This window comes from Temnothorax longispinosus, chromosome 1, assembly GCF_030848805.1.
Source record: "Temnothorax longispinosus isolate EJ_2023e chromosome 1, Tlon_JGU_v1, whole genome shotgun sequence".
NCBI classification, from domain to species: Eukaryota; Metazoa; Arthropoda; class Insecta; order Hymenoptera; family Formicidae; genus Temnothorax; species Temnothorax longispinosus.
In genome coordinates this window covers 11648882-11675689 of record NC_092358.1, presented here as the reverse complement: position 1 = coordinate 11675689, position 26808 = coordinate 11648882, and the positions used below count along the sequence as shown (strand labels likewise).

The following is a 26808-nucleotide window of genomic DNA, read 5'->3' as shown; positions in this document are numbered from 1 at the left end:
AAGAATCGAGTTTTATTTAAATGAAATGAAAATATGACAAGTTATTGTGATTTTTATATTTAAGATTAGCTTAGAAAATTCCAAATGTTAGTTTATATTTAAAACTATTATTATAAACTATTATAACTAACTATTATATTTAAAAAAATCGTACATATGTCTCGCCTTCGTGCGGAGTGTCTCCTCTTCATAGCATATCTTGGAGGTTATAGAATCAAAAGTCTTAACTTAATTAAAATATTGAGACCTCAAAAGTTTTCGAATTATAAACGGTTAAAATTCATTGACGATATTGTGTAGAGTTCATGTGTAATTCATAATTGCGTTTATATATACATTAATCTGTTGTTTGTTATTAATTTTCACAGCACAGGTTATATAGATTTTTATTGATTATTTGATTTTGCCATTTGGTTTTTTTTTACATAAAGACACTATATTACTTAGTTGATATTGACGATTACTAATATCAAATTTTATGTTACACGCAAATTATTAAATTTTCCTTTTTATGAAAATTCGAATGACTAATTGTTAAAAGAACTATGAAATATAAATTGAAAGAATAAAGTTTATCCTTATCTCGCAATCACGTGGAAAATGGAAATTGTATAATTTCTTATTATTTCGTCTCAAAATTTTTACATTCCGAGATGAGTAAAATTCTGAATTGTTGATTTAAGTAAGTCTAGAAAAAATACGAATTGTCACGTTTTTTCCGACGGTTTAATTTCATTTTTGTAATTTATTGAAATCGCGCAATTTTATTCCTCTCAGAACGTAAAAATTTTTCATAAAATAAAAACTGAATTGAGAGAACAACGTAAATACTATTTTAATTAAAACAATTTTATTCTTCGATTCTTTGTCAAAGTATACACGATAATAATTAATTAGTTGAAATAAATTTGATATAACTCAGGATGCGTGTAAACGTATAGCACGCAAACTTTATATCTACACGATACCATCTTTAACTGTTTACAACTCGGGAACTATTGTAGCTCCAATATAATTGTATCGAAATGTTCGATATGGCCGATCAATTAAACGAATGGCAGCAACAGCATTTGAGATTGAGCCGTTCGTCATCGCGACGTAATTAAGATGTTCGATTATCCAATTATGGATTCTATCTCGTTTATGCAGCAGAGGAGGTTTTCATGGGGAGCTGGCACGACGCCGACCGTCGTTATGCACGATCGACGACGAGGAGAAAGACATAATCGCGATTCCTTCCACTCGAGGACGCGAGTAAGGACACGCGTGTCCCACCGATCCCACGGAGTAGACAATGAGCCTACTCTTCACCCTGTCGATTCGCGTGCTCGCTCGAATAGTCGGACCATTATGTTCTCTTTCTAGTCTTACGCCTCAATAATCTTATTCCGGAGACTTATCGGCGGACGGAAGGATAAGGGGAAGGAAAGAAAAGATGCGGAAAGGGGCAGATATCGGATCGTTACGTTCGTACAAAACATTAAATTTTATATATCAACAATATGTTTTTGCGTGATTTTCGAACAAATGGAATATACATATATGTACAATAAAAACATTTAATAATTTTTCTTAAAATATTTTTTTCAATTCTTTATATTTTCATAAACTCACTGTAATTTGAAAAGATGCAAACATTTCACAGAAACTAGAGATATTTTTGTAAAAAGATTGTTATATTTTCTCAATTTGTTGTAAAATTGTGTAATATAGATTATCGGAAACTCATTTTACAGTAGCGTTTTGCGAAACTAAAAACTTTCGAAATCTGACATTTCACATACAACGACTCGACATAACGATGATACGTTTTCGATGGGTATTACATCGCGACCTCTCTCTCTCTCTCGTTGATATCTTTGTGCAACAATAGCGATGATGACTCGCATCGTTTGAGATCTTTCCCAGACGGAAGAGCTCGGCGGAAAATCTAGGTTGTGCTCTTAATGCGCCTCGGTTAATGATCGTAGATATTATTTTCTTTTTGGAGAGTGTGTACTTTGTGTTTCGTGAAATGAATTTCCCACGGAGATATCCAGTATGAATACGTTGATTTATACTATGATTTCTCATTTTCTGATGAATATATATATATGTCACGCAGTAAAAACGTGAAATTCAGCAAATGCATAACACTTACAAGAGCTCTAATTTATAAGTATGAGTGTAGTGGGGACTGTCACTGCACCCTCCACCCCCTCAAAAAACTAATCTAACCCAACTCAATCTATCAGTGTAATAATGATATTGCTTATTAAAAGATATAATTTTGAAACATAAAATTTAGTAAATGTATACATTGATTAGTGTATAATTAATTGATTTCAATCTTTTAACGTGACATATACATTATCAGATTTGTATAGATACAGAAAATGAAGCATGATAAGAGGATACACTCATAATTTTCTGATTTAGTACCTATTATAGCTTTTAATTTTATCATATTAATAAATGAAACCTATGTGAATTCTTTATTGCGTGACACATCGAATTTTGCTTGTTATCTTCAGAATAATCTTAATATCTAGGCATTATTTGAAATTTTACAGTGATCAAATGTAATATCTTTTTCATATTACAAACATTTTTCAAACATTTTTCAAACGTCGTAAATATCGTAAGATTTACATTAGATCGCAAAGTTCACATCAGATTTATCTTCTGCACTTGTATATGTATGTGTATAATCCGTTGTAAAACTTGCAGAACTTTTCTTTTATTTTATTTGGAAAATACAAGATATTTGATCTTATGCCCTATATACGCCATATCCGTCATAAGAGAGATTTTCTTTTATCCCAAAAATATTTCGCTTGATCATTCGGGGATCGAGGATCGGTCACGATCCTTTAATAAAGAGACTGTCTCTCTACACATCGATGTGAAAAGAGATAATTCGAAGGATTCTCGTGTATTGTATGATGACTTCTCGTGCAAGCAAGGCAACCGATACTCCGAGAGCTAACAATGGACGATGAAGATCTATCGTGAGAGCCATTATAAAGTTCTTATTGTGGGCGTTCTCTGTCTTTCCGCTGGTATCAATATCCGCCCCGCGAGAGTCGCGAAAGTCGATAAAACTCGCGGCCCATTGAACACATCAACGGAACAAGTCGCAATCGGAAATTCATTAACATCTCGAGATTTCGCATTGTTCCCGTCGGACATTTACCAGCTCCTTCGAGTCCTTCCAATTGTGCAATCTACACGCCATTTCAATCTTCTTGTGTGCGAAATTTATCAGTGGATTGTGCGAATGGAAGTAAAAAAAAAGAGTGTCATAAATACAAAGTCAGGAATTGTTCAGCTCTTTTTTTCATCTTTGTTCATAGAACAGTCCGATAAAAAGTTCCCGGGGCGATTTTAAACCCCGTGCAGAATAAATATATGAATAGTAACTGGATATACACAATCTCCATGTACATCTTTAAACATTTTGACAATAACACAGGCACACAAAAAAAGTGTCTTGGCCGAGACACTACACTAGTGTATTCCCATGTATTTTGACCCGCTGAATCTGAATCCGAATCCGAAGTCAGAATTGTCAGTTTGGCTCTCAGTTCCGAGCAAACCTAAAAAAAAGTGTTTGTTTCGTGGAGTTTTGAGGTTTGCTCGGAACTGAAAGCCAAACTGACAATTCTGACTTCGGATTCGGATTCAGCGGGTCAAAATACATGGGAATACACTAGTGTAGTGTCTCGGCCAAGACACTTTTTTATTTTTGTGTGCCTGTGTAATTACCTATAGTCAGAAAGGGAGGTGATATTGGACGATATATTAAATTACGAAAGGAAGACACGATTACATATATATAGATGTAATGGCAAAACGCGGTAAAGAAAGCGGGTTAGAGGACGCAGGATTTTACGATAGCGATGAGGATTGTTGTTGCGCGTTGCAGGTTTTAACGGTTGCGGCGCTGAAAGCCATTAGCGTCGGGGCAGGTGCGGCGATTCGAAGTTTGTTGAACCGTAGATAACGAAGTGGCGCGACGCGTTGCAGGTTGGAAAGGTAATGACGTGTGATGCGATACGAGTGACACGTGTAAACGGGCCACGTAACAGCAGCACGACTATGCAGCCGCTACTCGCTCGCTCGCACGCTCGCGCGCCCGCGCCGCGCCGCGCCGATGCGGTCGGCACGCGTGCAGATCGGCACGGTGCAACGACGTTAAACAGAGCCGTAACGTGCATTCTAACGGGCCCGACGAGGTCCACGCGCGGCTCGTTAAACGCCTGCAAATCCAATTATACCGTCGCGAGCTGCGCAATCGGGATGGAAGGTCTCGATGGCGTTAAGCGGCGCGTTAAAAGCTTTACTTGAGATACCGTGAATCGTGAAATGTACAGGAATGTCGGAAGAAAAATACTCGCGCGACTATACTTATTATATATCACATTGATTTTTTATATACATTTTTTAATTGTTTTATAATGTTTTGTATACCTCTAATATCAATATTTTAAAATACGTTAATAAAATTGTATGGGCTACATTTACAAATTTATATAAGACATCGTATGTTAATTGCATAAAATAATTGTCGTCATGACATTATAATAATGAATATCTATAACAATCATCAGCGTAACTCTTGCATGTAATTTGCACGTTTCGATATATTATTTCGAACCGTTCTTTTTTCGCAGCTCCGGTATTTTTACCGTTGCTCCACTCTCGCTACGTAATTTTCGTATTTAGAGTTAAAGCTCCGAGTGTTGTTAATTAGAGCGGGCATAGTTGAATTAATTTCTGCATTAGCGCGAACCGGTTTTTTATGCATTTTCGAATGCGTTGTACGTTGTACCTGCACACATCGGCCGGTGTACCCGTTACTCCGGTCTATATTTGGAATAGGACTGGAAATCCGGCGTAATTAAACTGTTACGTCTTCGATGCGCCCTGTGTTGGAATTTCAATCCGATTGCCATTCGCTGCTACTCGCGATAACGAGCGTACCGCGCTTGTTATATCGTTTACACATGTTCTTCGTTAGAAATCGACGATAAATGCAAGAAATAAAGAATTAATTCTTAAAAATGATATCTGGTTGAAGATACAGTACAAAATTACCTTTTTCAAAAAAAGGTAAAAAAAGGCGCCAAGTACACGCGCAATGTATGTTGTAAATCTAAAAATCTTAAATGGTAGTAGCTTTATTTCTTCCTAACAAAATAATTCACAAAATTGCGTTACCTAACTCAACCCAAGTGATATGTATAGTAGCTTTATATTTTTCTCCCTAACAGAATAATTCACAAAATTGCGTTACCTAATTCAACCTAAGTGATACGTATTTCAAAAAAAGATGTGAAATTTTTAAATTGCGCCAATTGCAAAGAGAATATATATACTTTGAAAAATAATTGTTGTGCAACTACTTTTAAAAAATAAAACAAAATTGTGTTACCTAACTCAGCCCAAGTGGTATGTATCTTTGTATTCCTGAGAGTCTTTTTATCAACCCAAGTGGTAGTAGTTTTAATTCTCTTTGATAAAATTATAATATTACAAAGAATTATTTTAATCACAAAGAATTAAAGAGGTAACATTATAAAATAAAAATATTTAATTAAAATAAAATAAATAAATTTTTCTTGTAAAAAACTTGGCGCTGCTTTTTTAAGGTCAACCCAGACAAACTTGCATAGGTGCATAAGCATATGCATAAAGAGATGGATTGGTCTATTTCCTTTTGCACATATAAGCAGCGCCAAGTTTTTTACAAGAAAAATTTATTTATTTTATTTTAATTAAATATTTTTATTTTATAATGTTACCTCTTTAATTCTTTGTGATTAAAATAATTCTTTGTAATATTATAATTTTATCAAAGAGAATTAAAACTACTACCACTTGGGTTGATAAAAAGACTCTCAGGAATACAAAGATACATACCACTTGGGCTGAGTTAGGTAACACAATTTTGTTTTATTTTTTAAAAGTAGTTGCACAACAATTATTTTTCAAAGTATATATATTCTCTTTGCAATTGGCGCAATTTAACCCGTTGTGGTCACACCTCCTAAAAATAACGTAGTGGTCACACGGGGTCCAATGGACCCCACAACAGTTTCCATTTGCGTTCTTTTTGATGTATCGACTCAAACCTTGAACTGGAATTAATTTATGACTTCCTCTTGATAATCCAATAATTTAAAAAAATTTTTTATGTTGAAAAAACGCGAGAAAAAAAATTTTTTTCGAGAAATTTGACTTTTTTTACAAAAATATTCATCAAAATTTTTTGAGATAGAGTAAAAAAATTTTGTGCGTTTTACTTTCAAAATAGTATACTTTTGAAAAAAAAAAAAAAAAAAAAAGCCTGGGGTCCACTGGACCCCATGTGACCACAACGGGTTAAAAATTTCACATCTTTTTTTGAAATACGTATCACTTAGGTTGAATTAGGTAACGCAATTTTGTGAATTATTCTGTTAGGGAGAAAAATATAAAGCTACTATACATATCACTTGGGTTGAGTTAGGTAACGCAATTTTGTGAATTATTTTGTTAGGAAGAAATAAAGCTACTACCATTTAAGATTTTTAGATTTACAACATACATTGCGCGTGTACTTGGCACCTTTTTTTACCTTTTTTTGAAAAAGGTAATTTTGTACTGATATCATCCGTTTTGTAGTGATAAGCAAGTATCGGTAAAAAATTTCCATTTTTTATTTTTTAATTATTCACAAATTGACAATAACAACGAATTAAATTTTTATTAAATTTTTATATATATATATATATAAAACTTTTTACTTTTTACAAATATACATATATGTGTATTTATATTTGTATTATATAGAGAATCGCTATAACATTAAATGTAATAATAGTTATAATATAGAACTATTGTCTCCTATTTTTGAAATTTATTAAATATGTATTTATTGATTAAATACCTATTTATTATATTTAATGTTATTCTTGTAAATTCTCTATGTTAGGTAGATATAAATACACATATGTATCGTATATATACATATATATAATATTAACCTGTTTTTTAAATCATGTTTATCTGCAATAATTAAATTATTTATATTAAATCAATTATTTTTAAAATAAAAAATTTACCTGACAATGTGATTATTCCTTATCCACTAATTATTAATTTTCAAATAAGTAATAATTCATGTATTAAAAACACGAATATAAGAATATAAAACGATGCGAAACTGGAAACTACTGGAATAGATTCGGGTCTGGACTAGTTATTTATTGGTTCGGATTCCTTGACTGCTTGAACAGATCGACTGAGAAAAAGTTTATTATAATGGACCATTTTCCCAAAAATATTACATACATGGATCCAACTTGTATTAAATCTATGAATAATACGTGATTATAATCGATATAATTGTATATATTTATTTTTGTACAGTTATCTTCAAGAAATGACAAGAGATGATACATCTAATATTTGTAAATAGATTTCTGTTAGAGGATCTGATCATGGATTAATATTTAATACTGTTTCTGTATCGGAATGAATTAAAGTATGGTTTTGTATTTTTATATTGTAATTATTATATTCAAGTCATTAAACTATTCATGTATTTTTATTTTCCCTCCAAATGTTTGCGAAAACTTAACTATTTAGTAGAGCTATATAATCGAGTAAATGAATTAAATATTATCACATAACTGAATGAATTAAAATCACAGTCCTTAAAAATACAATGTAGCTACAATATATATATATATATATATATATATATATATATATATATATATATAATCAGCTGTTTTATAATGAATCAATTGTACGATGAAACAAAGTTATTTATCTGGTTATAATATTTACAGTCCTTGAATCTGAATTCTTTAAACAAAATTGGACAATTCGTTGAATCTAAGATCAGATTTTAGCTTTCTTCCTATTTTTATCCGACACTGTATACTTGTAACTTTTCGTTGGATCAAAAGGTTCCCATCTACTCGCTGGAAAAATGTGTTTGTTCCTCTCGTACCATGATCTAATGAGAAAAATAAAAAAATAACACAAAAAAGAATTATGCAAAATATTCTTTTAATAATAAATACCTAAGTAAAACTTTTCCGACATGTGATTCCTCGGTTTTGACAGAAGCATCGTGCATAATACGAATATCATCGTGAACGTCAAATGTGAACAGAGGCCCGCTCTTTCCTCGTGCCTAATCGCAATATTACATACATTAAAATAACATGCCAACATTGTGATATTGCTTCATAAGTTTTATCATTTGGTATATTTACCTTAGTTACAATAAAATCAGTTACAGTTGCAGTAAAACGTATAATGGTGCGGTAATATAAGATTCTCTTTGACATACATTAACTGATCTGCCATTACTGTTTTAAGCTCGCTGAATTCGGGCCTCAGAACTTCTAAACATCTCTGAAGAACCTAATAGATAGAATTACCTATATGTGAAAATTTAATTTATGCAGCAGAACATTATATATCATGCCAATGTTACTCCAAAAGTGACACTGGAGTATTTTAATAACTTAAACGTTCTCTAAACCACTGAGACATTCACCTTTCTTCATTATAACACTCCGACGATGGTCAGATCCATCCCAATAACTGAATGTGATCTCAATTTCTTCTTCCTTCAACGCGTTCTGCTTTCTAGCCCATTCTTGTCTCAATTCTTCCCTAAGTTTATTTTCCTCCTCGTCCCTTTCCCTACTGGCAAAAAACATGTATCTACATCTGGATTTTTCTAAATCTTCTTAATCGCAGGGCCATCAGATTGCACATTTTCTGACTGCGGGGATTTTTCGGCATTGTCTTCGTCAGAAGACATCTCAGCTTCATCTTCGTCTTCGTCCAGATTAAAAGACAAAGCTTGAATCTGTCTCTTCTGTTTGTTCTTTTCTGTCTGCTTCGCCGCTAGTGCTCTTTCCTTTTTTTGCTTTTTTTCACGTTCCTTCTATCAAAGCATAAAATACACGTACAAAAATACAAATTATGAGATAATCAGGATCATAAAAAGATTGTAAGAAATTACTTGTGAGTATCAGGATTCGTGAATGTTCGCTCAATTTAACGGCGGATTTTCTCTTGCATTCCGCGTGATCGACGATACATGCACATTTCGTGGCATCTAGCCTTAGCATCTTTGTGGTATCGTCATCATGCATTAGGATTTTCTTCATATCCTATCTTCTGAAGAAGCCCATCGAAAGTTCTTGATATGTATGACTAGATGACATTCAGAGCACTAGGCAGAAATCACACACACACACACACACACACACACACATATATATATATATATATATATATATATATTCACGGCAAACCACGTATATAACATCGTGTTATTTTTATAACCTATTTACGCAAACGTTACTTCTGTAGTAACTTACGATACGATAATTCCTCCGTGTAAACGGGAGATTTTATAGTAACTATTATGATCGGAAATCAAGAGCCACCGTTGAAAGTAGTGAAGGTTACGTTTCTCTGATTGAGAGACGACGACGTATCTTAATATGAATTACTGTAAGTTACTATAGATGTACTCACTCGCGTAAACATATAGTTCGACAACTTTTACAAGACAGCATATACGTACGTGTGCCATTTTGAATATACCTTCCTTCTTTTAAAGATCTCCTCGACATCTCTCTGTGGTTAATACTTTATATATTTCACTTACTACGTTTACACGCGAGCGTTACTTCTGTAGTAAACTTACGATAATTCCTTCGCGTAAACAGAATTTTCCTTCGCGTAAACGGGATTTTGTAGTAACTTACGATAATTTACTCCGCGTAAACGAGTGAATTATCGTAAGTTACTACAGAAGTAACGCTCGCGTAAACATACAGTTTGACAACTTTTACAAGACAGCATATACGTACGTGTTTGTACGATTTTGTAGATACACCTTCTTTCTTAAAGATCTATCGGCATCAGCTCTCTACGGTTATATATATTTCACTATCTGTCACGACGCGGCAACGGTCACGACTATCACACACTTACACTTATCCTTTTCTAGGTTGTAAAAAACTGTCACTGTCACGCACTGCGACAGTGCACGAATGCACTCTCGTGTCAAAAATGGGAAAGTGACACACCAGCCGCCATTTTTGTCCGACGTGGACGTTTCTTAAAAAAAAATTTTCCACATTTGGACTTTGCATCGCAATATCTTCGCTCGTAGGGCACGTAACGGAAAAAAAGACTCTTATTTATAAATCAAACCCCAAGCTATCGATCGAACCTACTTAGAAATTGATCCGTTCACTCGTTATTGAGATCTCAAAATCTCGGATACTCGCAACTCATGCGTTCGCGTAAAAGAGTCACGGTGCGTCTCGCTTCGCGCGTACTTGGCACGAGACACTACCGTGTCTCTTGATTATTGATGTTATGACATCATTTGATAAATTTTATTAATTAAAAATAGCAAATGAACTTGTTTTATAACGTAATATGAGTGTTAATTAACATTTATTACGATATGACTCTCGTATATAATTAACATCGTAATAAATTTATAAAAAGTACCCTGCTATTTTATTTACAATTACATATTATAAATTTATTATTATTCTAAAGCACACATTTGGAAAGTATTGAAATGTATGTTTAACTATATTTTGGTTAAGTAATTAAAAAAAAATGCAGAATTGTTTTTTCGTGAAAGTTTAATAATATCTTCTTTTTTTTTAATTTGTTCAGAAATAAACAGAAATTTAACGAAAGCATCATCGACCAGATGTCGCTCTCTAGAAATTAACATCATTTATCATTTCTTAATCATTTCTCAAGTTCTTCATGCAGCCTCGGAATCACACCGTCATTTCAAAATCGAGGAAAAAGTCGGCGAGGGTAAAGTAATCGATCTTTATGATAGGCCGACGGCTTTATGATAGGTCGACGTCACGTGAGGCGCGTTTAGGTATTATTATTATTCGTGCGTTTGATGGAGTCTTTTCCAGCCCGTCCCGCTTTGATCTCGCGGATCGATTCCGCGGTCGTTAATTATCTTCGCCGACTGCAGTTGATTGACTTTGCCGCAGTGAACCGATTAATTACGCTGCCAAGATCGAGGGAATGAATCATCTTGCTCCGAGGCTTCATTACGAAACGGTGAAGTTTAACAAACTCGTCTCGTCCCCTTATTCCCTCTCTTCTCTCTCTCCTCTCCCTCCCCTGCCTCCCCTCTCTTTCTCTCTCTCTCTCTCTCTCTCTCTCTCTCTCTCTCTCTATTGCTGGTGCAAGTGTCATCTTTGAAGTCTCGCTCGAGCTACTCGTTTCGTCACATTCGATCGTGGAAAATTCCTTTTACGTTATGTAAAATTTGATTTATACATTCGCAATTTTATTCATTATAAACAACGTATTTAACTTCGATACTATTATTCCGCTCTCCAATGGAATATATTTCCTCCCATTGTTCTTTTTGTTATTTTGCATTTAAATATAACGCAGTTTATAATAATACCCCCACATACATTTATATAGGAATATAAATGCGGAAGGTGTTTGCGTTAAATATTGTAAAGCAGTTTCCATACAATAATACAAAATTCCTACGTAATGTAAGCACATTTATCCAAATTTCGGCGAACTGAGGGTTGAGACGCGCTCTCTCCGCGCGAGTAATAACGGTTTAATTACGTACGGAATGTATTAATTCATTTCTATACTTCTACGAGAAATTCGGGGAAATAGGACGGAAAGTTCTCCATTTCCGGGGTTTCTGTTTCTCGCGTTAACTAATAATCAGTCCGCCTGTTACACTGTAACGTAACATAGTTGCATTTCGTTTCCACGAGCGCACACTAATGCGGGACCGTGCGCATCGCACGGTCTGGCTTGCATCGCGCCCAGATTCTTGATTTCATTCATAGCCAGCATCGCGTGCGGCCTCCGCTCACTCGCTGCATGGAAATTCTGGACGGTCTGGCCTCTCCTACCTTTTCCCTTCGCTCCCCTCACTACCCGCCTGCCCCCGTAGCTTCAATGCTACGGGCGGGCATAGTATCGCGTTTCACGGCAGAAATACGCCGACTCTATGACAGAGAGTACACGCGAGAGAGTTAAAGCGAATTCACGCGATGCTTCACTCTCTATGATCCCCGCCGAGTGAATCATTCGAATGTATCGGATGAACGGATCTCTGTTTTTGGAGCGCCGATTATAGTTTAATGCAGTTTCATCGGGTTTCATCGCTTTTTTTTTAATGCCAATTTGTGCACATTGCAGTATTAGAGGATTTTATCATTCATAAAAATTGTTATCCGATTCTATTTGTTTTATCCTCGCGATTTCCTTTGATGAATAAATTTATGATCTTTTTTGACTATAATCTTTTAATATTATTCCGATTACCAAGAGCGCGGCGTGTAAAGCGGGTTTTACGTTTGTCGCGCCCCGGCATATGACTGTATCTCCCCTGGTATCATGCATAAACATATACCAGCGAGAGAAAGAGAGAGTATGAAATCACGAGAGCGCTCGTTCCCGGCTGCAGCGCAATGCAGCGATGTTGCGTTTGTTCCGCTACGTTCGTGCACGGAGATGCAACGCCGGCCACCGCGCCGGAGAAGAAATATACTACTTTGCCCATTAAGCAACAACAACGCGACGTACTCTACCTTTTCTACTCCGCTCTTCTAATCCGCGTCGGAATGAAAGCCAGATGCACTCACGTTGCACTCTTGACGCGAGCGTAATCGAGCTAAGATTTAGACGTATAATTATTAATAACTTGACGATTCTGTATTTGCAAGTGAAAACCCTTACATCTTTTTAATGAGATTTGAGAGAAAAGAAAATTTGGAAAAGTCCGGAATTATTCAATTTCAAGATATAAATCAGATGAATAAATGTATGATTTACTGTGTTATTCCATCCCTTTTAAGTAATTGCGTAAACATTGTATAAATGTTACATTAGATTTATTTAATTTTGTAATAGAATTTTTTAACAATGATAGAAAGACTGAAATATCAAAAATATTTTTTTACTTGATAATTAAAAGTTGAAGGTGCAAAATACGAGAAAGTGACGCAAATTGCTGAAATAAGTGAAAAAACTGATAAAAACTGAAACATCTCCTCTGGAACTGGAAAATGAGATTAAATGAAATAAAAAAATTTGGGACATCCACGCTAAAGACACGAGCTCCGTGTGATAAAAAATTATAAAGGGTACAGAATTATATAAAGAATATAACGCGGGAGGTACGCAAATGACATTCACGCGAAATTTGTAGAGAAATTCCGCGCAAAAGAGAGGAACATCATTACCGGCGAGTGGCATAACTCGACAACGTCATTCTGTCATACGTGCAATCATGCACGTGTATATGTGTGTGGGTATACGTAGTGATTCGGAATGCCGAGTTCCATACTTATATGTGCGGCGAAACCAAACCGGCGCGGATGTCTCCTCGCTCCCGCGGCGAAGGGCGCGATGGAGAGGAGCTTTACGGTATTATTGGAACAGCCTTGCGTTCCCTCGCGCACGCGAAGTATGCTTTTGCAGAACGCTCGCTTACGACGCGCACGAGGGTCACGTGTACTTATTGTGCGTATCAAAGCGCGTCGCGCGTTTCTTACGGGCCGGGCCGGAGAATGCCGGTGAGTCATGCGACGACCGCTTTCCGCCGTTTCGGAATCGCGCGAATGCACACGAGGGGCAAGCTTTTCCCCCGCGTTCCCTGCTCTCCCCACGGCTCGCAACTCGCAACCGTGCCGGGGCTGCCGGGCATGGATCTGCCACAGGGAATGGATGGTGTCGTTAGGGACGCGATATTGGAGCCTCTCCGGGTAGGCACACGTAGTAACATATTTAGCTGTGAATAAAGATGTTTGCAGCATGCCGTATCCCACAGCTCCAAGAGATTGCGCGCGCTCTGCGTATCTAGGCACGGAGAGAGGAGTAGCTTTATGCGCTCGGTGTGTAAACCCATTGGAAAATATTTTTCCGCTTATTACGGAGAGTATGATAATTTATGGTATATATAAATTGCACGTGCGGCAATTTTTACATCGTAAATTATCGCGATATTAAAGTCTCCGCGTATATGTACGTATACGATTGCTTGAAAAGAGTAACGTATCTGGTCGTGAGAGAGAAGATGTTTTGTAGCATATTGTATCTAGCGAGTCGCGAGGATTTTCCAATAAGCACTTTTGGAATGGGGACAGATATAAATGTAAAGAGAAAATATTAAATTAAATATAGATATATATCGAACAGAAAGTAAGATTAAAACCAAAATTAATCTTCGTTCACCGTGAAATATAGCACGCTGAAATTAGCCGAGATAATCAATTGCCGGTACGTCAATACGGTTGTTTAATTGGTGCAGCTCGATGCACATTCTTACGGAACACGGGCGTTGCAACGGTTCCGGCGGCGTTTAGCAACGGAACGCTAATACAGTCGGCTCTTGCCCTCCTTTTGTTTCTTTTTTTCCTCTTCGCGCCGCGTAACGAACGGTGGCATTGTCGTTTTCGACGTATACTTTTATGCTTCGTCGATATAGAACATGGAATGGAGTGAACGTCGTTAAGTCGACACGGTGGTAAGAGCGTGGGCGCGAAAGCATCGGTTGGGGCAACCGAGCGACGGCTTGTAATTGTACGTGTTTTCTGCCGTGTGCTGTACCGTTAATGTAAGTGGACGGCGACGTCGAACGATCGAACGACGCGCTCTAGAGGGTGTCCCGGAAATCGCGCGCCGGATTCTTCGCTGAATCCAAAGTTGGTCTTGCTCCGGAAAATATTTCACCTCTTCGTCAGCCTATAATTTTTATTGAGTATGAAATTTTTTCATTAAAAAAATAGATATTTTTTACCGCAAGACAGTATTTGAAAATAATAATTAATGATTAATGTTAACGACAATTATTAAGAACCGTAAGTAATAATAATTATTAGTAAATAATGTTGCAATTTTATATTACTTTTTTTTATTTTTATCTGTTCTGAAGATAAATTTAGTGTTGTAATTACTATATTTAATTAAGTTTTCATTATCGGCGGTTTGAGGAAGTACACGATTTTGCGACACCTTGTATGCGGCTTAGCTACGAAGCACCGTAATTTACGAAACGATTGACCGCATCAAAAAACTCTGAATTGAATTATTATTATTACTTACGAAATCTATCATGCTTTAAACGCGCAGCCTCGCGTCCGTTATGTCTCGCGGGTAACATCAAATGCAAATTCGTATTGATTCGGGGGGCCGAGGGGAGAGGAAAGTCTGTGTAATAACCTAATAACCGTAATAATGATAATAATGAGCGCGGCGTAATGGTAGCGAGAGATTAATCGTTCTGTCTTCACGTGTGTGCTTCGTGACAATCGCGTAATTAACTTAAATCCACACGATCTCGAAAGTCCGGGGTGGAGAAAGATCGATTATCTGTAATCATGGGCCATTCATTATGCCGAATTAAACTATATCGCTTTATCTTCTCATTTACTACCGCTACTTTGCATCGGGGCAAATGTACATCGTTCTATCTTTCAATTATCGTTCCAACGTGATTCGTCCACCGAAGTTAACACGCTCCGCATTTATCAACTTTCGCAAATTGTTGTATGAGATCTCGGGGGATCTGTCGCATACCATAACGAACCGCGTCCGCCCATCTGTCTACCTATTATTAGCGGAATTCTCTAGGAAGGGGCATAAATCTCACCTCCCACCTGCTCTCCACGGCTTCTTCACGATCTTTCGCCAACGCGATCGCGAGTCGAAGTTTATCGCGGGTATGTGCCCGCTGAAGTATACCAGCGAGTTACACCACCAGTGAAGGAGGCGCTTTGATCACGGTCGTTAGCGAAGTTAGCTCGCGTATGGTAGCGCGCGGTGAACTACATCGAAGAGGGATGTAGTCGAAGCCGATAGTCGATCTAGGAAATGTATCGCTCGTGATAGGTAGCTGCCTGATAAGCGGCCTTACCTATCTTCGTTTCTCTTTCTTTCCCTCTCTTCCTTTCTCTCCTCTACCCACTCTTCTACTCTCTCCTTCTCCCTCTTTCGTGTTTTTCTCTATCGCTTTCTCTCTTTGTCTCGCCGCACCTCACTCACGCTCTCGGATCGCGAGATAACTCGTACGTGTTACGTATGCATAATGTCCCTAATTACTTTACATTGTTGCGTTGTTGGGCGTAATAAATGCACGGCGACTTGCGCGCGCGAGCGAGTGTACCCCCGGTGTCTTCCGCGCGAGATTTACTGCGCTGAGATTACGAGAGTCCGAGAGACCTTCCTACCGCCTTCTCTTTCTCTATTTCTCGATCTCTCCCGCTAGACGGGCGTTCTCCACGGCTCCTTTTTGCTTCTTTCGGTTATCAGCTATATCAGTTCTACACGGAGCTCAACCGCGCGCCTTGTTCCTGCCGTTTTCTTTTCTCTCGACAGTTTTTTTTTTTTTTTTTACCTCGCTCCACACTCTCGGAGAACGGAGGGCTGGAAATAAATCCTCGTTTGATTGTTGCACATCATGCGTTACGGATTGCGATCCCACATGGGTTTACACTTTATTTGTAGTGCGCGACTTTCAATATTTGCGACGTTGTTACATTGTTATATGCCAGCGAAACCCATCTCGAGCAGAGGCGTCAGATTGTCACGTCATCTTCTTTTCCTATTTTATTTTTATTTCCATTTTTTTCTTGTTTTTTAATCAATGTATTTCTTTAATAAATGTATTGCTTCCTCATAGAGGAAGCTTTGTTTTCGTGAATTTTGTATATGAACCTTTGATTGTGTATAAAGTTGGGTCTAATCAACCAAATTTAAATGATTTATATATGAAATAGGGGTAGAAGAAACCAACAAAGAGATTGGTTTTTTAGTTTTTGATGCCAATATGTTCAGAGTGTTCTAAAATGTCGAAATATTGCATTAAAATCGCATGTCCGTATGTATGTATGTATATGTATGTATGTATGTGCAGATTTGATGTCCGTGATTGCTCTAACTTCCGTAAATATTGAGATATCGGGCTGTTTTTTTTTTAATCGATAGAGTATTATTCAAGGAAGGTTGGTATTGAATTTGGCGATGATCGGTAAAGGGGTTCTTTTTTAAAAAAATTTTGTATTTTTTTAGAAATGTCCATAGTTGCTCTAACTTTTTACTGTTTTGTAAATACATTTTAACATATATATATATATATATATATATATATATATATATATATATATATATATATATACTAGCATGCCCCGCCGGGCTTCGCCCCGGAGAACATGTGTATTAAGTCACGCAAATAGTCTCTCTCTCTCCCACCCTCCTCCTCTCCCTCCCTGGATATCTTTCTAGATTAACTTTTTTTTACGTGGTAACGAAAAACTATACAGCCTATATTACTCCCCGGGAAATTCTACCCCTACTTCATATACAATACTTTCAAAAGCTGTCCAGCCGTTCTTGAGTTATAAATGGTGTAACCAACCCAACTTTGTTTTATATATAAGATTGCCCTTTCCAAAAAGATCGGTAACGAAAAATTATGTACTTTATAGCACTCCCCGAGAAATTCAACCTCTACTTTATGTACAATTCTTTGAGATTCGGTCATTCGGAACCGATTTTCAAAAAGATCGGTAACAAAAAATAGTACATTTTATAGCACTCCCCAGGAAATTCTACCCCTACTTCATGTATAATTCTTTGAGATTCAATCAATTATTTCCCTAAAAATTGGAAAAATTAAAAAAACCGGTTTCCAAAAAGATCGGTAACAAAAACTGTACACATCATGGCACTCCCCGTAAAATTCTACTACTACTTCTTTAAGATTCGGCCAATAAATTCCCGAAAAATTGAAAAAATTTTCGTACCGGCTTCCAAAAAGATCGGTAACGAAAAATTATACACTTTATAGCACTCCCCGAAAAATTCTGCCCCTGTTTGATCTATAATTCTTTAAGATTCGGCCAATTATTTCCCGAAAAATTAAAAAAATTAAAAAAACCGGTTTCCAGAAAATCGGTAACAAAAAACTATACACATAGTGGCACTCTCCGGAAAATTCTACCCCTATTTCATATACTTTTGGTAAAAATTCGGTTCAGGGGTTTGGGCTGGGCGTTGATGAGTGAGTGAGTGAGTGAGTCAGTCAGGACATCTTCCTTTATATATATATAGATATATATATTGTATATATATATATATGTATATATACATATATATTAAGTATACTGGAAATACTGGGAATGTAAGAGAAAAGAAATATTATATGATCTTAAACGTTTTCCATTATATGTTTTAGTATTAAAGTAATTTTTTAAATTTAGAATTTGCTAACAAACCATAATAGCGCGCGCGCGAAGCGCGCGTCTGTGGTGTCTAGTTTTTGAAATTTACATTTTATGTGCTAAATATTAATCTTACAACAAGAACAATAGAGTACGCGAATGCACTTTTTATATATTGCCACGTGTAGTAACACTCGGAGAGCCGCAGGGCCCGTTTATTCGACGGGCGTGTTATTTAAAACGCAATCCGCGTTTTATTCACGTCGACATATTCGCATTTCCTGCGAGACACATTTGCACGCGCGCGAAAATAACTTTACGGCACGTCCCGGCCGCGCTGTAATCGCGTACGTAATTATCGCCACGCTTCTCGATCTCGTTCCATATTCCCAGAAGATTCGTCCGTGTCATCGCACGAGCCGCGCGAAAATAGATATGTATAAAAAGCGATTAAACGAGCAAGAACACGTGCGCGAGTGGCGAATATGTAGAACTCATTTTAGCTTGCATGCGGAGATCGCCAGTAATTTTGAGCCGTGTTGCGGACTATGTGTTTTCGACTTGTAAAAAAATAGGTGAAATAAAGTATAAAGAAAGATAAAATTCATCTTTTATTTTTTTTAAATAATAAATTAGGAGTTTGTTTTCGAGTCTATCTTATTGCATTACGTCTCATTTTCAAGTGGAGGTATGCCGGAGAAATGACGTTTTAATTTGGTTTTGAATTAAAAGAGTCCAAATTCAGATATAATTCATTCAAATCTGCATACACGAGAGAGATATTTTTCAATATTATTGTAGAACATAAAGAGCGAAATTTGCTCTTTTTTTTATATTTTTTATATAATATATTTTTATTAACAAGAGCGTAATACCGTTGTGTAGCTATACGAACAAAAATGAACGTAAATTCATCGCGGGTGCAGCTGGAAACGGAGTTAAGCAATGTTCGATAAATTAAAAGAGAATATTCGCGACGGTTCCACGTCCACAAAGCTCACGTCCGCGATGACGGAATTTTTCGCAATTACAACAATTTTAAGCTCCCCCTTTGGCGCGCACGTTCCGTATCACCTAGGATCGCGTTTTTTCCCTTTAATCACGCTAATCACCGCACGCGTGCGATTCGCGCAAAAGAGAAATGCGCGGATTACGTTAATGAACAGATTAAAATCGCGATGTTGCCAATCCCCGATACAGCCATTTCTTTGTTGAGTATCGCGTTTGATCCTCTCTGCGTGTTACTTGCGCGATCTGTATAGACCGTGGTCTCGCTGTGTGTGCACATTATACTGACATTCAAAAATATTCTCTCTAAATCTGAATCAGTGAATAGTACTGCTGAATCAGTGAATAATCACTGATTCACATTTAGAGAGTTAGAAACAACATTTTTCGTGTAAATTAATTATTTAAATACGATGCTTATATGTAAGCTTTAAAATTACATCAATTTAGAAGGACCAAAAGGTCTTTATGATTAATCTGACCAAAATTAACGGTCGATTTGTCATGACGATGATAGCCAATCGAATCGAGTAAAAAGTCTTAATTGTTAACATTTTTTGTGTTTGTCAAATAAGAAAATATGCATTAGATACAATAGTCGGTGTGTCTTTTATATAATGTGGGTACTTTGCAGTCCGCGCGAGAGAGACGCCGTGTAAACATCACGTAGACGAAACGGCGCCGCGGCGGTGAAACCGCCGCGCCGGCGATTTCATAGCCTATGGTAGCTCGGTTGCGAAACTCGCGTCGCGTAGCGTTGAAAGCGAACTGATGTCGTCGTCCGACATGCACTTATCTTACTCGCGACGTTTAGCGGCAAACGGCGGCGGACAGCGTCCGAGGAGAGGGTGGAATGGCAGAATTAAACATGCCGGTCACGTAGAGCCATCACCGTAGGTCGGAAGTTTAAAGAACCTTTAAACGTTCCGCGAAACGATTTGCCCGACCTTGCCAATAACAACCTCCACCTACTTAAAGTCGCTGTTCGTTCAATGGCATTTCGACGTCGTTCCACGGATTCGTCGGTTTGTCAGGGGAACGGCTGATTTGCATCGAACCCGAGGCAAAACGCAGAACGCAAAAACGACCGGTCGGTTAAAGTTGGTGACTTCTGGATAGTGTAGCGTGCATTCGTTCATTTTTGCATTAATTCGAGGGACTTCGTCGCGCTGCCCTTTTTACGATATTTTCCGGAAATTGCGTTGCGAATCTACTTCTGCAACTTACAGCGTTAATTCAAATTATTGTATATGAAACGTTGCGTTGTTGTATAAAAAAAGTATCAAGTAATTTTTGCGAAACAGCAAGAACCTGGTGTTTAACAGAAACGTATCGCGCGCACGACGTTTAAAATGAAAGTTTTCTCCGGTTTAACAGAAAAGGAAAGAGGGATCTTTAAAAAGAGCTATTAACTTACCGCGTTGCACTTAGGTATTAGCCGGCTCTAAGTCCAGAGTCCAGAGATAATCGATTTGATAGCCTCCTCTCTGACATCTCCATGTTGATAAAGAGGGATTTAATGACGCCAAAGAGTCTGACGTGTTTTAAATCGACTCATCCATCCAGCGGCGCTCGATCTCTCTTCCTTCGCAGCGCGCGCGCTATTATTAAAGCCTGTTGGTCTATTTCGAATAGTTTTGCGGCGTGCTGTGCTGCAAAGCGAGCGGGCAAAGCAGGCGCATTGTTGGCTTTATTGTAGGTATTCCGTTCGCCTCGAAACGCGCTCGCTCGGGCCTCAACAGGCACCACCTCAGTACACCAAGCTGTTGGAGAGACGGCGTAAGATCAGTCGAGATCTAGCATACCAACGAAACCTCTTCTCTCCTCCTCTCTCTCTCTCTCTTTCTCTCTCTCTCTCTCTCTCTCTCTCTCTCTCTTTCTTTCTCTCTTTCTCTCTCTCATTCAATCTGTTAGATCAAACGAGTTAATACTCGCTCGATGTAGGGTAATTCGCCCAATAGGTTACGTTAGACATGAAGACAAGGTTAAATTGCTGAGACGGATGTTACAGCTCTTTAATGGCTATTCTTTCTTTCTTTTCTTTATAGATATATAATGCGTGCTGTAAAAGCGTGAACAATACATACGTGATGTAATGGGAATCTGATTGAACGCCACACCTTCTTCCGCGATTTTTTTTTTACTTTTAAATGATTTTAATCAAGTATCTCAGAAGTCAAGCCACAAATTAAAAATTTGTTGAAATAAAGTTAGCTTCGAGAAATTGAACCAAGATCAACGTCATTTATTTTCATGTCTAAAGTTTAATGCGCAAAACGACCGTCTGTTTTCGATCGTGACTCGGAGAGATCTTTCGCTGAGGAAATGCCAACTTTAAATTGATCGAAGAATACATTTTTGTACATCTTCTATTTCCCTTTTTCATATTTCCGTGTGACCTCATTTTGTGACGCATATGATCGGGAAGTGGAATCTTGTTCGTGGCGAGGATGATATCTCTGTTAAGGACGTGGGGCTGTGACGGGGACGAGGACATGGACGTGCCTCGTGTCCTGGACCACGTCCAAGCCGCGAGGAATTCGGGAGTTCGCTTTCCGCGCGCGCAATGCCGTCTGCGGAGTCACCATTATGCAAAGCATTCCATTCCGCGAGAGCCGCAGAATCCTCGAACTCGACACCTAGCTACTCGCGCACCCGACTCTTGCGGTGATGTTGACGACGAGAACGACATCGATGTCGTCGCGTCGTCTTTCATTTACAGCACTTCCACGTACGCGGGAATGTCGCTTGCTCTTGTTTTAGAAGAATTTAGTCATATCTTTAACCGACTTAAAATATTCAAATTCCAGTAAATTTTTGTCTTCTTACGTCCATTTCTACCAACGTAGGTTAACTTTAATCTCGGTTTAATTGATTTTTTATCTTTTTCTAGTCTTGAAAATTAAAAAAAGATAAAAAGTAAGTCAAACCGAGATCAAAGTTAATCTACATTATGGTATTAGAAATGGATATTAGAGGTTGATCATATACACGATTTGGATTTATTTAATTAAATTTATTTGAACGCGCACACACACACGAGATATACGTTAGAGTAAAGTAAATACGCTTTTGGAAATCTCGTTGTTGTACCTCGAAAAGAGCGGAAGGGTTGCATTGCAGTTATCTGTTATCGATTATTCCAGTTGTCCGTGACATTTGCATTTTCGATGTATACATGTATAATAACAATAACACAGTTCCGGAATAACGCCGAATGTCGCGTCCGAAAGACTCGCGACTCGAAATTGCTCGACTTCCCCTAGGAATTGGTTACACGTTGATATTTGCGAATTGCAAGTATTTCGACACCGTCGAATGCAGCTCTCGCTCCACAGTGAGGTCGTAAAAACTTAACGTATTTAATGTAAGGCGGCACGGTACGGCGTTGAAATAAATATCATATAGCGCACTTGCACGATAACCGTTCGACCATGCGTGTACCCGTCTCTGGGTGCACTATAGGTCAGTGCACCGGTTGGAAATACACGCGCGCGCGAGAAAGAGAAAGAGAGAGAGAGAGAGAGAGAAAGCGCGAGCATTGCATTTTTGTGTCCAGTGACGATTCCGCCGCCACCGTCGCGTCGCGTCGCCGGCTCCAACATTTCTCGTGACACGAACATGAATACTGCATAATGTCGCTAATAATCCATCTACGCGCGCTCTCGTAAATCTATATATACACGCTGAAGTAATACATGCTCGCCGGAATAACAAATGCCGCTTACCTAATTATTCGAAATTAAACGCGACGTTACAATTAATTGCATTTAGATTTTTTCACGTGACGATAATTAAATTAAATTTAATTTAATTTACTGCTTATTTGAACATCGGCAAAAGAGATATTGTTAGAAATCAAACAATGTTTGATGAAAAATTGTAAAGAACTCTTCTTAGGATTAAGATGTGAGTCGAATAAATACGGTTAACTTCTATTTAAGTATATAAAAGAAGAATTAGTTTATTAAAAGTTATACGAAGATATTTTTCGAAAAAGCAGAGATGAAGAGCTTTCGGTGGAAAAATATTGTCTAAATGTAAAGACGCTTGAAATACTAATATTGATTCTATGGCTATTATCAAAATAGATTTTTCTTCGTTGTTTGAAATTAATTTTGAGATGACGGTGGCTTCGAATGAAGATATTTATTGTCAAAGATACGGTATACTTTTCTCTCCCGCGCCAAAAGATCCGCGTTCGATCGAGGATTTTCTGCCACGTCAGATAGTACGCGCGATAGCCTTTTTGTATTTTCCCTACACCGATTTTCACGGAGAGAGAGACGTTCGTCCGACGTTGCTTTTTCCTCCCCCACTCCCTCTGCTCCCTCACGTATAGACGATAGATACCGGTCATTATTATTTCCCATTTATCTCCTAATCGAAATATATATCACGAGCTTTGCAGAAATAGCCGGGAAAGAAAACCTGCTACTCGCGAACGTGCTTCAGCACGTATAAATCATTCGCTTCTTCGTGGCGCGCCGCATTTCGCGACGCCGTCCATTTTGGAAGCGACGCGGATCAGATTTCGAGAATCTGGTTGAAATGTAGATATATACATGTTTCGCGACGTAATATTTGTGTATATGCAGCCATGTTCTACTCGAATTATATAATTATGTTTCAGAGATGCGCCATATATTTCTTTCTTTTGGATAAAACGTTAAACATTCTCTATAAGATTCATTATCTTTTGACTTTTGAAAAAATTATACAAAGTAGACAAATTAACCGGCAAATACATGGATTTTCAACTCGCAAGGCCCTCGGTGAACCGCAATAGCGGAAAAGACGAATATATCCTTTGTGAATACCAACTAGCGAGATGAAACGCTTTTCACGGGGAATAGTTTCGCCCTTTTGGGATATTGGATATCGCGGCTGCTGACTTTCGCATGCTCGAAAATGCGGCAGGAATAATCGCATAATCGGATAGCGCAGGTTGCTCTCCATGCATCCTCTCCGGTATCCTCTCGTTTGGTTTTCATGCCGGTCTCGGAAGTTCGTATGCGATCCGGCAATTACGAAACTAGTTTAACTTCGTCCCGTGGAATTGTTAAGTAATCTCTTATCTATGCGCTTGTCGCGGATTATTCTCCGATTGCCTCTCGCGCTCTCTTCTTTTCTATTTGTCAGAAGTTTTCTCGCGGATGAAAAGAAGCATTGTATTTATTAGCACACGTGGAAGGAATCGGGCTAATTAAGAGCCGATCGCTGTTGACGATGCGAAAATTATATTTATTCTTCTAGCAAAGCTGAAGATAGTCCGAATAGGGACCGAAACGTACGTCGTCTAATTCCATAGAAGAATAAATATAATTTTCGCACCGTCAACAGCGATTGGCTCTTAATTAGCCCGATTTTTTCCACGTGTGGACATCCAACAGAGCCTTATCTCTCCAATATATTTATTAGATTTTACATATCGTGATTTGAAATCTCCCTCTTTTCTTTACCTTTTTTTTTCAGAAAACATTATGTATAGGGTAAACTCGAGTAAGATGGCCATACAGGAAAGATGATCAACCTATGTTCTTTCAATCTAGCTTGTCATGAAACATCGTATGAACATAGGTTGGCCATCTTTTCTGTATGGCCATCTTACCCGAGTTTACCTTAATTATTTTAATTCAAAAACTTTATATTTATTTCAAGTTGAATATATAAAGTTTTTGTTTCTTTATTTCTCTCACTAAGTTACATAAAACTGATATCTCACACCAGAGAAAAATAAAGATAGAAGAATACTTGAAGAATATTATTTTCCAACTGTTCTGTCTAAATTAAACGGTGTTTTGGTCAAGTTAACACACTTTACGTTAATTAAAGCATTATAACTTAACCATTTTTTCTTGTCTTCTCATTTCGAGATGCAAGAGCGTACGGTGGGAAATCAAAATGCGGGAAGAATATATTTTTATTGCAAATTTCTGCATTATTATTTGCTACTGCTGTATTGCGAGAGAGACACCGACGTCGTCGTCGTCGTCGTCGCCATCGTGGCTCGAAGTTTCGCGCCACGGGAATTTCACGGCGTAATTGTAATTAGGGACAGTTAATGTTACATGGCAGGGGGACAGCCAGCGGGGTTATTCGGAGATTATATGGAACGGTGGTATATCCCAGTGAATCCGGTCCGAAAGGACCTCTCGCTTGCCGGCAGCGAAGAGAGTCTTACGCCGCGAAGAGCATCCTCGCGGCTCGGAAGTTGGTGAGTTACCAACTACTCGCCGCCTCAATCGACCGTATAATCTGCTAGCCTGTCTTATTCCCCGGGGGCAGCGCAGCCTGTGCCATCCAGGTAACTACGCTTGCAAGATAACGAGAGAGAAAGAGAAAGTGAGCAAGGAAAAAAGATGACGGGGAGGAATATAGCTGTCGGTGACATACGCGATAAGTCCTATTGTCGAACTGTTTTGGAGTTACACTGTATATATAATCCAAGTGTGTTATTTCTATTTCTACACGCATAAACATCTAAAAATGACACATTTGACTGTAGCTTGTTTTACATGTTGTTGCGTGTTACATTAACATGTTGAATCGTATTAAATTAAAAGTTAATACGTTCAACCGTGTTAAATGACGTGATTTAAAACGGCGAGAAATGTGTAAGAAGAGCTTCAGTTAAAATAACACACTTGAATTTGCAGTGATACTCAAAATTTCGTACTCAAACGGCATGTAGAAGGATCTTGCGCGGCATTCTTGCGCGTCCATAAGTTTTTAGTATTACCAGTGATACGGCGAAACACACGGCAATGATTCTCCGCTAAAAAAAAAACCCGTCCACTATCGAAATTATCTTCAGTTACTGTTCATTATGGACGATACGTTCAAGGGAGGTACTTTTCTTTGAGCGAGCGCGCGCACTCGACTAAAGCTAGTGCATCAGCGATAGTGGCGAGTGGCATAGTGGTTGGTTATTGTTCGGTCTCGGAGCGAGGCTATTAAGCGACTGGAGGAGGATTATGAGAACCCGCCTCTCCTTTGATCCCTTGAGCATGACCAAGAAGAGCCTTCTCACCTCTCCTTCGCACGGCGACCGAAGAGTCAGTAACGGAAGGACTCGTCGATTATACGTCACGGGTCACGGATTTCTCATCCTCTCCTCTTTCTCCTCTTATAATTCGCGGCTGCCATTATTCCGCCTTTAGCCCCCCGTCTTCGGGGATAATGGCGAGACGTCGATTCTTGTGACGGGCGCGCTTGGATGACATCGGAAGAGATTGCGTTTAACGCTGATTGCACATTGGATAGCGGCGGCATGCGCACGAATGGTATCGCCGGATTTGAACTTGCCGTAACGCTACATTGTAAACGTACGAATGGAGAGCCTTACTTCTTAAAATTAACATTATTATTGTACATTTCAATTGTCAGAATACTATAGGAGATATCGCATCCTACGAAATTATAATAGTATCATTAAGATATCGAAGAAGATACAGAGAATATATTTTATCATCGCTGTCGGATCAAACATTCGTGTGTTTAAGATCTTTCTCTTTTGATCGAGAAGACATCGCGAGTTGTCATGCAA

The 26808-nt window shown here is 38.0% G+C and overlaps 1 protein-coding gene, 1 long non-coding RNA gene and 1 pseudogene across 2 annotated transcripts in view; 1 reads left to right on the top strand and 2 right to left on the bottom strand.

The window, feature by feature from the left end:
• Positions 1-26808, top strand: part of LOC139808926 (CCR4-NOT transcription complex subunit 6-like) — a 386829-nt gene that overhangs the window by 339878 nt on the left and 20143 nt on the right. The gene's annotated exons all lie outside the window — the stretch shown is intronic.
• LOC139813023 (protein FAM50 homolog) lies at positions 7542-9109 on the bottom strand (annotated as a pseudogene).
• On the bottom strand, positions 9233-10350 carry LOC139811478 (uncharacterized). Its single transcript, XR_011731644.1, has 3 exons — positions 10242-10350; positions 9873-10122; positions 9233-9636 (listed from the first exon to the last, which is right to left on the bottom strand). It is a non-coding gene; the product is annotated as an uncharacterized lncRNA (long non-coding RNA).